Source organism: Psammomys obesus, unplaced genomic scaffold (assembly GCF_907164565.1).
Source record: "Psammomys obesus unplaced genomic scaffold, mPsaObe1.curated_primary_1811, whole genome shotgun sequence".
Classification (NCBI taxonomy): domain Eukaryota; kingdom Metazoa; phylum Chordata; class Mammalia; order Rodentia; family Muridae; genus Psammomys; species Psammomys obesus.
In genome coordinates, this window is record NW_026596166.1 from 3,474,428 (window position 1) to 3,486,545 (window position 12,118).

The 12,118-nt window shown below is 41.4% G+C and overlaps 1 long non-coding RNA gene across 1 annotated transcript in view; it reads right to left on the reverse strand.

Annotated features, from left to right (window-relative positions):
* Positions 1-10,867, reverse strand: part of LOC129667613 (uncharacterized) — a 28,382-nt gene extending 17,515 nt beyond the window's left edge. Inside the window, exon 1 of the long non-coding RNA XR_008718787.1 lies at positions 10,686-10,867. This is a non-coding gene — a long non-coding RNA (uncharacterized LOC129667613). The remainder of the gene's footprint in view (positions 1-10,685) is intronic.
* Between the last annotated feature and the right edge of the window lie 1,251 nt (positions 10,868-12,118).

Consider the following 12,118-nt stretch of genomic DNA (forward strand, 5'->3'; position numbering starts at 1 on the left):
AAGAAGAAGAAGAAGAAGAAGAAGAAGAAGAAGAAGAAGAAGAAGAATTAGAAGAATTTACGTGTATTTGTAAACTCATATAAGTGACAGGGTTCAGAACATGTCACTCCAAAACAATGCACCATGGCACGTCAGACACGCCGGTTCACAAATCACAACATGAGATCCGTTCCACGTGGGAGGTTTATTAGGGGAAGGGGGGAGAAGGGAGCAGAGAAAGAGTAAGGGAGTAAGGAACAGAGAAAGGAAGAGAGAGAGGAAGAGAGAGAGGAAGAGGAGGGCTCCAGTTCTCTTATAGGGTGACCCAGGGACATGCGCAGGTAGTTCCAGGTGGCCTGGGTGTCTTCACAAATGCCTGATCACCGGTTAGGTCCCTTGGAGCTGGCCGTAGAAGTGCCTGCTTACTGATCCCAACACTTAGGACTGAAGAAAAGCATGTACAGGTGTCTCTGACCTTCCCTGGACCCTTTGCCCTGACATGGGGCATAAAGCTTGTGTGTGAGAGTCCCGAGATGATTGGAGCATCTTTATTTTTGAAGATGAAGAACATAGATGGAAACCTGGACAGACCCCCCACCAAGCCTTCACTGGTCTCCTCTCTCTGTGTCGTGTCTTTCACAAACACGAGTCTTTATCCAACTTTTCAGTAAGACACCCAGGTTTGAGCTAGATGGTGGTGGTGGTGCACACCTTTAATCCCAGCACTCGGAAGGCAGAGGCAAGTGGATCTCTGTGTTTGAGGCCAGTCTGGTCTTTAGAGTGAGTTCCAGGATAGCCAGGGCTACACAGAGAAACCCTGTCTTGAAACAAAACAAAACAAAACAAAAAGACAAAGACACTCAGATTTGTAATGGCTCCTTTATCCAAAAAGAACCAGCACATATCCCCCAACAAAATAAAATTATTTGTTTCTTTTCTTGTTAATCTATATTTTGTCAGAGACCTAGTCAATGACACTAGAATGAGTACAAGATATATCCCTTTTCTTCCGCTATACATGCCCATCTCTGCCTTTCAATCCTCTTTTTAGCACCTGCAACATCCTACCAGCTCTCTTATTAAGTTAAATAAAATTATGGGTGTGTATTCAGGAGTCATGTATCTGTGTGACAATCATGTTTCATTCTTTAGAAAAATATTCTTGAAGGGCTTAAGGAGTCTTCCACCGTTGTGCCTAGTGAAGTCACCTGACAGACCTTCCCAGACAGCTGAGCCCCAAGCTGTAAATTCCTCACCCAAAACAAAACAAAAACAAACAAACAAAAAGAAGCAGAGTATGAGATGTGAAATATAGAAATAAGTTTTTAAGAGAGATGAACTTTAGGTAGCTTCAAGGTTTACTGTTTCTCTAGTCACTTCCCTCCTACCCCCAGTTTTGTGTTCTGTTTTCTTCAGTTGTTTGCTTCTTGCTTATTGACTGAGCATCCAGTGTGCTATGGCAGTGGCAAGGATTGGGAGTGAGGATTACAGTCTGATGATCTGAAATCACAGGAATCTGTTTTCTGTTAAGTAAGGAAACTGCACAGGGAGAATCTGGCTGGCTCCTCTTATTTGCCAATTTGTCTATTTTGAGCTCAAAGAGTTTTGTGCCCACTGGGAGGAACATCCGTTCTTTGGTGTCTGGACCAAAGGATTTTATGTTTTGGTACCTGACGCTAAACTTGCAACGTTGAAGCTCTAAGCTCTCCTGGGTGGTTTGTGCCTGGCCCCTACTTCTGTGAGAGTGAGGCGCTTTCCTACCCTCCAAGAGTGAAATAAATTAGGGCTTATGTCCAAGAGTCTCTGCGGTGATCAGCTTGAGTGACAAGAGCTTACATCAGCCAAGCATTCTTACATTTTTATAAAATGAAGGGTTTCTAATACTTTAAATGCACGACAAAAAAAATGAAACAAAACAAAAAAAAAGAACCTTCCTATGGAAATGAACTCAGAAACACATCTAAAAATCCAGATTCACATAATCAAGGTAAAATTTTACCAAATAAATCTAGTTTAATATTCAGCTTATTAAAACAATTATGTCTTCTTTGATTTGTCTGTGCTAAATATAATCAAAGCATACATTTATTCTACTTGTTTTTTTTTTCTATAATTATCAGGTTGCTGATCAAATAAAATGGCATTAATCTTGCATGATGTAAATGCATGTTCAGTGAAACTTAATCATGATTTTCATAACTTTATTTCAATTTTTTCAGTGTTGAGGATGGAACCCTGAGCTTTGTTCATGCTAGACAAGAATTCCACCTCTGAGATACACCCTTAACACAGGAGCAATTACATTTTTATAGCATGCCAACTTGAAGATATTTTCCAAGACCCTTAAATAGGAGCTGAGGCTGTGGCCCAATGGTAGAGTTCATGCCTAGCATGCAGGAGATAAGACTCAGGGTCTGGCCTTTAAGTAGCTTAAAAGTGTGAACTTCTCTTAAGTTAAAAGACAGTCATTGACGGCCTAGATAAATTCTAAGACAGAATGCCATAAATAATTAATTACACGCTTGAGCGGTTCTGTATCTACTGGTGAAGGTAATGGATGTGTTCACTCTTGCCGTTTTAGAACACGGAAAGGAGAGGTGCATAACTGTAGGGATGGGATTTGTGGGCTTTTTCTAATATGCTATAAATCTAGTAGATAGCAGAAAGTTCTCAATTTGCCCACTCTCCACCCCCCCCCCGCCCCATCCACTTTTCTGTATGACTGACAGGTTAGTTATTTTGGTTAAAAGTTATAATTAATATGTACAGTGACAGCTATGCTTCAGAGCAATGATGCTAAAGAAATCTAAGTGCACAGGAGTCTTGAATTTTCAAGGGAAAATAGTAGTTTTATCTGAAAGCAGTAGTTGTCAAATGTTTTGGTCTTAATATGATTTCCTACCTTTGGGACTTGTTGAAGCCCCCAGAGGAAGTTTAAGGAGAGACAGCTGTCAATATCATTAGAAATTATAAGACAGCTGTCAATATCATTGACTTTAAACACAGGAGTTGTTATTGTTGTTACTGTTGGTGCTTTGATTTGGTTTGGTTGAGACAGGGTCTCATTCTATACCCTGTAACTCACTATGTAGATCAGGCTAATCTCGAACTCATGGTGTTCATCCTACCTCAAACTCCTTAGTACTAGAATTACAGCTAAGCTACCAAGAAGTTTTTAAAATATCAATTTATTGTTTAATTTGAGAAGTGCAGTGATAAACAAATTATATGTTCATTTAAATAATATCTTGGAATTATAAGAATCTACTTTTATCTTGTGGATCTCTTGGGATCTAGTCAAGTTTGTTCTACAGTATGATAATGCATAATGAAAAAAAAAACTTGGGATGTGAACATTGTAGCTAATACAGCAGTCTTAAAAGAAGTTATGAAATGTGTTAAAAATTTTAGCCAAAGCCATTCTCTGTTGGTGGGTGTTTATCATTGCTTTTCTGATGGATGTCCTTATAGGGTTAATGTCTATTAGTTACTTTCTGTATAGAATACTTTCTTTGTAGAATTAATGAATTCTTTCTGGCTAGAGAGAAAACATTCTGTCTTTGAATTGGTGTTTGTGTGGGCTTCATTGTGTCTTTGATTACTTAAGAAGAAAAAGAACAAAATTTCCTTTTGTACAAAAGTAATAAGGTTATAGGTTTTGCAGTTGCATTTCCACCTGTGTGTGTTCATGTTCTGTTGTTACTCTGAATAAATAAGTGATCAAATACTGCTTCTCAAGCATGCAAGAACCAATCTTAAATGTTTCCCGAAGACACTTTTCTTCTCTGGTCCTCCCTAGCCTCTGGCTCTTACAATCTTTTCATCCTTCTTCTGATACGACATGGCTCCTGAGCCCTAGGGGTGGGTGGTTTAAGGGTGGAGTTTTGAGACTTTTAGCTGGGTAGGTGGACTGATTTGTTTTTAATCTTACCTTTTCCAAATAGGATTCTAAATACAAAGAAAAAGAGGAAAGGGAGGAAGGAAGAAAAGAAGGAAGGAAGGAGGAAAGGAAGGAAGGAGGGAAGAAAGAAAGGAAGGAAGGAAGGAAGGAAGGAAGGAAGGAAGGAAGGAAGGAAGGAAGGAAGGAAGGAAGGAGGGAGGGAGGGAGGAAGGAAGGAAGAAAAAAGAAAAGAAAAGATTAGAAAAGTCCAACCTTTTTTGAGATGTTTCATTTTCCAAAAAGCATCTGGGGAAATCACAAAGAAGTTTTTTCTTTTATGCTATGAAAACAGGAGTATTAGAAATAATTCTGTCTGTTTGATCTGGGACTAATGTGGGAAGCGCTGTTGGAGAGGCAGCCTGCCCTGAGTGAAATTTGTATAAGTGAGATAAACACTTCAGAAATTGTATGCTTTGTGAGAAATCCCTAGGGACTGTCTGTGCTCCTACCTTATAGGATTTGTTCTCACCTTGGGGACAGCACTGATCAGAACTCACAAGCCACCAAGCCATGGTTTCTTTCAAGTGCTCCTGTACTCATTGTTGTCTTGGAAATACTTTGCCTAAAGCTATTAGCAACATCAGTGTGAGGTTATCAGTTACCAACTCAAGCATTATTTGAAATGCTTACTTAAAGCAGACCTTACTCCCCTTATTTAAAGCTAGACACTTCAATGACACTGGTTCTCAACATCTTACCCAATGTCTCAATACCTTAAGTCATTAGACTTACCCATGGAATTTTTTTTTAAATGTGAAGTAAGATACGGATTTACTGTTAACCCAATGTTCTTGTGTACGTACTAGAACTCAAGATTTTTATGTTATGCCTCAAAATGTTTTTACCTTATGAAATACATTTAGATGTTTTTAGAATTCAAATGTACCATTTGTTGACATCTTTGGGGTTGTGTGACAGGTAGGAAGAGAGGGAAGGGGAGGATTCGGGATCAGGGAGATAATTAGGGAAGATAGAGGGGGAAGGAGAAAGAAAGGGAGTATTGAACTCGGGGCTTGAGTATGCTGACATTCTATCACTGACCTGAACTTATAGCTCATGACTAAACTTGGGGAATGACTTTATTAACATTGTTTTACATGTTATCAGACTTTCCACAACTCAAAATCTCCAGCAACAAAGTAACTACAGCTTGATATCTATGACTGCTTTTGTGTTCCTGGGGCAATGCTAAGTAGGTGCCACCCAGAATTTAGGCCTTAAAGAAGCAGTTACTGTTTTAGAGAAAGAGGGAGTCAGATACCAGCAGACTCTTCAAACCCTGATTCTAAGCTCCTTCAAAATCCAAAACTCTTGAAGTACTGAAATAATGTCACAGGTAGAATATTCCACATCTGGCCTAGTCTCTCAAGCCACAGCAGAAACAATGGAACACTAAACATATTACATAATGCATCTTCGCAACATGTACATAAAGCACCCATGAAACAGAAGCGATTTCCTGTTTAGACTTGTGTCTCATTCTTGTGCAGTCTTATTACCCACAGCAAATCTCTTAAAATTTAACAAAAATAATGTAAAATCTGAAACACTTCCTGGTTTGGGATCAGGGATACACAACTCAGGCCGCAAACTACTGCCCCTGTGTAAACCAGTGAGGAAAGTTTGCCATGCTTTTCCAGAATGTTGTTAGTTTCAGTGTTTTGTTTTCTGGACCTATGTAAAGAACCAACAGCAATTTAGTAAACTCTGTTTTTTAATTCAAATGAAACATTTAAAATGTCTATGCTTGATGAATACTCAAATATCAGGAATTTTTGAAAGGATTTCCATACCTTCCATTGCAATATGGTTATTTCTACAGTTTTGGTAAGAATCAGTTCCTCTTTTCACTAAAATATTAGACAAATTGATTGGACAATCAAGGTCTTATCTAATAGTTCCTATGTCAGAATTAGGTAAGGCTTTGCTTTGAGAAATAGACATTGGGTGTGCTCATGAGTCATTTCAAAGTAGAGAATTTTAGGGCCTTTAAGTGCAGAGGAGTTCACCTAAATTCATAGGTCCTGCAGGTGGAGTTTGATGGAAAGAGTTTCTTGCCATCCCTGGTCTCTTAGTTACTTTTCTATTCCTGTGATAAGACAGTGCAAGCAAGGCAACTTACAGAAAAAAACAAAACAAAAAAAAGTTTATCAAGAGGCTTACAGAGTTTTTTGGTGGGGAATATGGCAGCAGGCAGGCATGGAGCTGGAGCAGTAAACCAGCTTTAACATATGAAAAGCTCCCATCTAGAGATAACTGCCAGGAAGCGGAGAGAACTAACTATGAATGGCATGGGCTTTTGAAACCCCCAAGCCCACACCCAGTGACGCATTTCCTCCAAAAAGGCCACACCTCCTAATCCTTCACACACAGTCCTACCAACTGTGGATGAAACACTCAAATATATGAGGGACCATTCTCATTCAAATCACCAAGTTGTCTTCAGATAGTAAATAGGAGAGGAGCTAGAAGCCATCTGAGATTCCTTGTAAGAACTCCTAGATAAAAATCAAAGCAGTGTGGTTGGTTGTTCAATATATATGGCTCACGATTTGCTAAGTTCTGCAGGCTAAAGGAAGACAATGTGTTGATGACTGTCCTTGTCTCGTCTCTGTAAGTATTCAGGCCACACCTAGTCGGAATCACTTATTTTGGTGATCAAGCAAGCATTATTTCTCTTTGAGAAGAAATGTGAATGACCTTAAAATGTGCCTGAATGATCACTATGTATTTTTACTTGAAAATAGGCTGTTGTCTGCACGAATCCCACACATACTATGGCTTACCTGAGCCTGTGTGTAGACTCTATAATTCCCTGTTTAAAAAAGGAAGGAAGGAAGGAAGGAAGGAAGGAAGGAAGGAAGAAAGAAAGAAAGAAAGAAAGAAAGAAAGAAAGAAAGAAAGAAAGAAAGAAAGAAGGAAAGAAAGAAAGAAAAAGAAATGATAGCAATGCAAATTGACTCTTGTCTCTAAGCATGCAAACTAATTCTGTTCTGTCTGGTAAATAGCTGATTTCTACCCCCATTTTGGAAAGAGTTTTGCATTTATTTGCAAGTTCATTTCATGACCTACATACTTCCAGATTAGTTGTAATATCTTATGATTTTTCTGGTTGATTTATAAAATATTTGATGCATGTTCACATTATATACTTAGATGACAGTCACGGCTTTGTTTTTTTTTTTTTTTTTTTTGAAACGTTAGCCATTCATGTGTTAAATTCATTACTTTCTTCTTGAGGTGTAAAGCTCGTTTATATGTATTACTTATATGTAATTACAAAAGTGTTAAATTGTTAACAGTTGGCTGGTCGGCATGATGTTAGCTTAGTAGACACTCAATTAGACATTTATGAAATGTTGCTTTCTGTCTTGGAGTTAATAATTTAATTGTAGATCTCAAATATTGTTGTAGGCGCTTGACAAGCTCTTAAGCCCTAGGCACTGTGCCTAAGGGGGGTGGCAATCAATAAAACAACTGAGTAGGCACTCAACATATATTCACTGAATAAATGCATGAACTACAAGGAATTCCATTTCGGTGGTATCTCCCAGGCACCATAGACTCATAGAAATCCCAGAAATAAGGAGTACAACAGGAGAAATAAATTCTCAAGGGAGTTTGGTTGTAATCGTCATTGTTATCATTTCTCCCCTTTGATAGATGAGGAGTGTGAACACCCCAAGACCAGTGGGTTTTATACCTCTCCTCCAGAAAGTACTCATTACAGGAGTCAATCTTTTCCTTCTTGTACATCTAACCTTCAGCTCCCCTATCCTTGCTACCCTCAGGCAACACCAGAAACACAATGACCCCAACCATGTCATTCAAATCTTGACACTGAAGATAAGTTCTGCCCTGCCGGAAGCAAGAGTTTTTGAGTACATTACTTTACCAATTAAAATAGAAATATTCTAACAACTACCCCTGAGTGTTGGGAAAGAAACTAAGATAAAATAAAATATGATAATCTTACTATAGATGGAACCACGCAAGGCTTGTTTTCAGAATCCTGTTTCTCCATGGCCCCTCCAAAGCCTCAGGATAGCAGAGAGACAAAGGAATCACATTAGGAAGTATAAGTGGTCCCAGGAAGCCATGGTTTACAGACAACTCAACCTGGCACAGTGACACGGGCTGTAATCCCTGACCTTGTGAGATAGAGGCAAGAGGAACAGGAGTTCTAGATAATTCTCTCTGATACACTGAGTTCAAGGCCAGCCTGGGTTACAAGAGACTTCGCCTCCAACATGAAGAAACCTCTTTTAGTTATATAGTGGAGCCTGTACAATCTAATGGCAATCTAACTAAATTGAAGCCAGAAAGTTAAAAGGGAAATTGCAAAAGGGAATGGAAGTAAAGCCTTTACGGGTCCAAATCTCATTGGCCCTGAGCCAAGCAGGCTCTAAATCTGCCAGAGTCTTGACACACAGAGCCCACGTCCTCCCCCAAGGCGTGGCAGTGACAGGGCAGATGGAGGAGAAGAGATCATGGGGGTGAGCCAAAAACTTAAGCCTGGGTCTGGAACTCTGCCCTTGGAAAAAAATAATTTGTCAGCAAATGCAATAAAACCTGTTAAGGGCTTTGTGGGTGGAAAAACATCTGTGTCCAATGTACATAAAATCCTGAAATTCAGATAAGCAAGAACAGCTGAAGGAAGACACCAGTCACGGTCCTCGCTAACTCCATGTTGTCCCTTCTGCTCCAGTGTTTTCCTCTAGAGCAGTGGTTCTCAACTTTGCTAATGTTTCCACCCCTTAATACAGGTCCTCACGGTGTGGTGACCTCCAACCATAAAATTATTTTCATTGCTACTTCATACCTGCAACTTTACTACTGTTATGAATCACGAGGTAAATATTTTTGGAGATAGAATTTTTATCAAAGGGGACGTGACCCACAGGTTGACAACCTCTGCCCTAGGGACTTTTGTCTTAGATTCTAGGAGTAAAGACGAGGATTGATAAATATCCTCAAAAGAAACTATGGCGGTCTGAACAAGATATGATTGCCATAGGCTCATATGTTTGAATGCTTGGTCCCTAGTCGGTAGAACTATTTTGAAAAGAGATCAAGAGGTGTGGCCTGTTTGGAGGAGGTGTGTCACTAGGGGCGGACTTTGAACTTTCAAAGCCCATGCTGGTCCAGCCTCTCTCTCCCTCCCTCCCTCCTGCTGTGAGTAAAAAGTTCCCTCTCAGCTACTGTTCCAGCAACATGCCTGCCTGTCTTCTGCCATTCTCCCCACCATCATAGTCACGGACTCACCCTCTGAAATTGCAAGCAACGCTCCAATCAAATGCTCTCTTTTGTAAGTTGCCTTGGTCATGGTGTCTCTTCACAACAATAGAAAAGTAACTGAGACCAATACTACCCTCAAGCAACAGCCAGCCTTGAGGGGTAGAGTCCTAGGCCAATCATCCACATTGTAGAATAAACTAAGATAATGATCCACCATAGAAACCTTGGCCAACATGGCAATTACTCATACCTCTTGTTCTCTACTCCAATCCGTCCTGTATTTAAATCTAAAGCTCATGTCAGTGCCTGAAGAAGGACTTGAGGTCATTGAACCCTATCATCTTCTTCTCTTTCCAACACCACCACATTACTTAAATCCCCTTTCTCTACCTTGTGCCATTTAACTGTTACCATACAGGTGGCCGTACCAATCTGTTATGATTCCTGGAGCCGGAGCTCTTGACCTTAAACTCGGGTAACACAGCCATTGTGTCTTCAGTTCCTTTCATGGGTCCCTATGGTAAATGCTGACTTCCCAAGGGAGACAAGCGTGGCTAGAATGGAACAGCACAGACAGCATCCCAGGTCATAGTGCACTTCTGAGTGAGCTGGTTTAGAGTTGCATCATCATGGTTGCACTGGCCTTGTCCTACCCAATAGGCCTTTAATAAGAGTTTGTGGTAGATACACCATGGTATATAACTAATCCTGGCATTCTGGAGGTTGAGGCAAGAGGACTGGGAGTTCAAGCCCAGCCCACACTATGGAGTGAGACCCTATCCCAAAAAGAAATAAACAGAGTTGGTGACTCTGTTAGTTTCTTTTATCATTGTTGTGACAAAACTCCCAACAGATGTCAACATAAAAGAAGAACCATTTTTTTTTTGGCTCACAGGTTCAGAGGGTACCAACTATCACAGCAGGAAAGGCATGAGGGTGTGGTTCCATGGAAGCAACAGTGTGTGGCAGAGCTCCTCAGAGAGAAGATGGGCCAGGAAACATAGCAAGGAGGCAGCAACAAAACCCAAAGAGGGTGTACTCCCAAGGGCCACCCCCAGTGACTACTTCCTTCTAAAAGCTGGGGAGTGGGCCCACCTCCTAAAAATTCTATCGTCTCCCCAAATGACACCACTAGCCAAACAGTGAGGCTGAAAACCAACAAGTCTGTAGGGGACACCTCAGATTCAAAGTGTGGCAGTGACTGTCCAGGGTAACTCGGAAGAGAGTAGGGGTGTGGCGGGAGCATCTGGTTCAGGCATGCACAGAGTCTAATTTTAATCACAACATCTGAAAAGGCCTTCTAGACACCCCACACCCCCATAAGGTTGTCGTAAGGAGTAAATAGGATAGACGTTAATAAATAGAGATTCAAATCACCCACATAATGGAATGAGAGTATAAAAAGAGCCTTGGCCTGGCTCTTGAATAGCTCCTGGGTTTGTACAATAGAGAGGAGTAAGTCACCCCAACATTTTCTTCCATGATCTGAGATACACAGATACGAAGGAAACACTTAGAAGCTACCCACCTGCAAACAATGAACATCATAACGTTTCGCCTGGAGCCCACAGGGAGAAGATGTGCCACTCTGAGGCTGTTTTCATCTAGACAGCAGAGCTAGCATCTCCTTTCAGATGCCTGGAGACGAGGGAGTTCGGTCCAGCAGCCTAATAACGATTCATAGAAACACCCCCCAAACAGGTGACATATCAGCAGAAATATCCCACAGCCACATATGTATGAAGCTGGCCTTGTAGCCAAGTCCAGTGCCTTCAGTCTATGGTCCTAAAGCGTTTACATCACTCACCTGTGTGCGCATGCCTTGGAAAGTCTCTGCAGAACAGAGAAGGGCAGATTCCTGAGTGAGCAATTTTCTCTTCTCACAGGCAAGCCATGCCTGCAGACTTTCTATTTTCATCTGTAGTCCTATAAATGTCACGGTAGCATTTGAAACACATCTTCAGGTTTTTCTCTCCTCATATGCTGCTCCTCAGGACAGGTGGTGAGTAGGGGGACACTTGGGGAGTCCCGGCCTCCTCTGCTCACCAGATTAGAACTGGCTCCTTCTGGTCTATCAGTGCGAACTTTTCTGTTCAGTGCTGAATTACCGAAGTTTCTCGTGAGCATGCGTGTGCCCCTCACATGCCAGCACACACGCTGTGCCTGCACACACACGCTCACGCAAGCTCACACACACACTCACATACCCACAGTCTGAGCAGGTAACTCCTGGGTGCTATCCCCTACTAAATACCAAAGACCCAACATCTGGAGAGTGCTTCTGCAGCACATGTTCAAAAGCGCCAGCCCACCCGCATCTGTCTCTGCATCCTCTCTTCTTTCCCTCTGTTGTGGTACATACATTCAAGGCGGAATAAGTGAAGGAATTTCACCTGTTTCCATGAGCTGTCCACCCTCCTCAGAACTCTTTACTGCCAACGATCCTTCTGTCCACACAGCTTCTACCTCCCCACTGATTTTTCCCAGGGAGTGCTCCCTTACGAAACACAAAACAAAGCAAACTGCTCTAGCTAACTCCACTTTCTTCCTCCACGTAACATCCTTCTGTCTCCTCCCTTTGGCACCCTCTTCTCAGCATCCCCCTGTGGCTGCATTCCTCACCTCAGACCTGAGCCTCAACCCACTCTAGCCTGGCTCTTTGTCTCGTGGAAACAATTCCATAACGAGTGATCTCCAAGGTGCTTTATCCATTACAAAGACTCCAGCCGCCTTCCCGGTGAGTTTTTTTTTTTTTTTTTAAAGATTTATTTATTTATTATGTATATAGTGTTCTGCCTGCAGGCCAGAAGAAGGAACCAGATCTCATTACAGATGGTTGTGAGCCACCATGTGGGTGCTGGGAATTGAACTCAGGACCTCTGGAAGAACAGTCAGTGCTCTTAACCTCTGAGCCATCTCTCCAGTCCCCGGTGAGTTGTTGGTAGCATATCACTCTTTAAA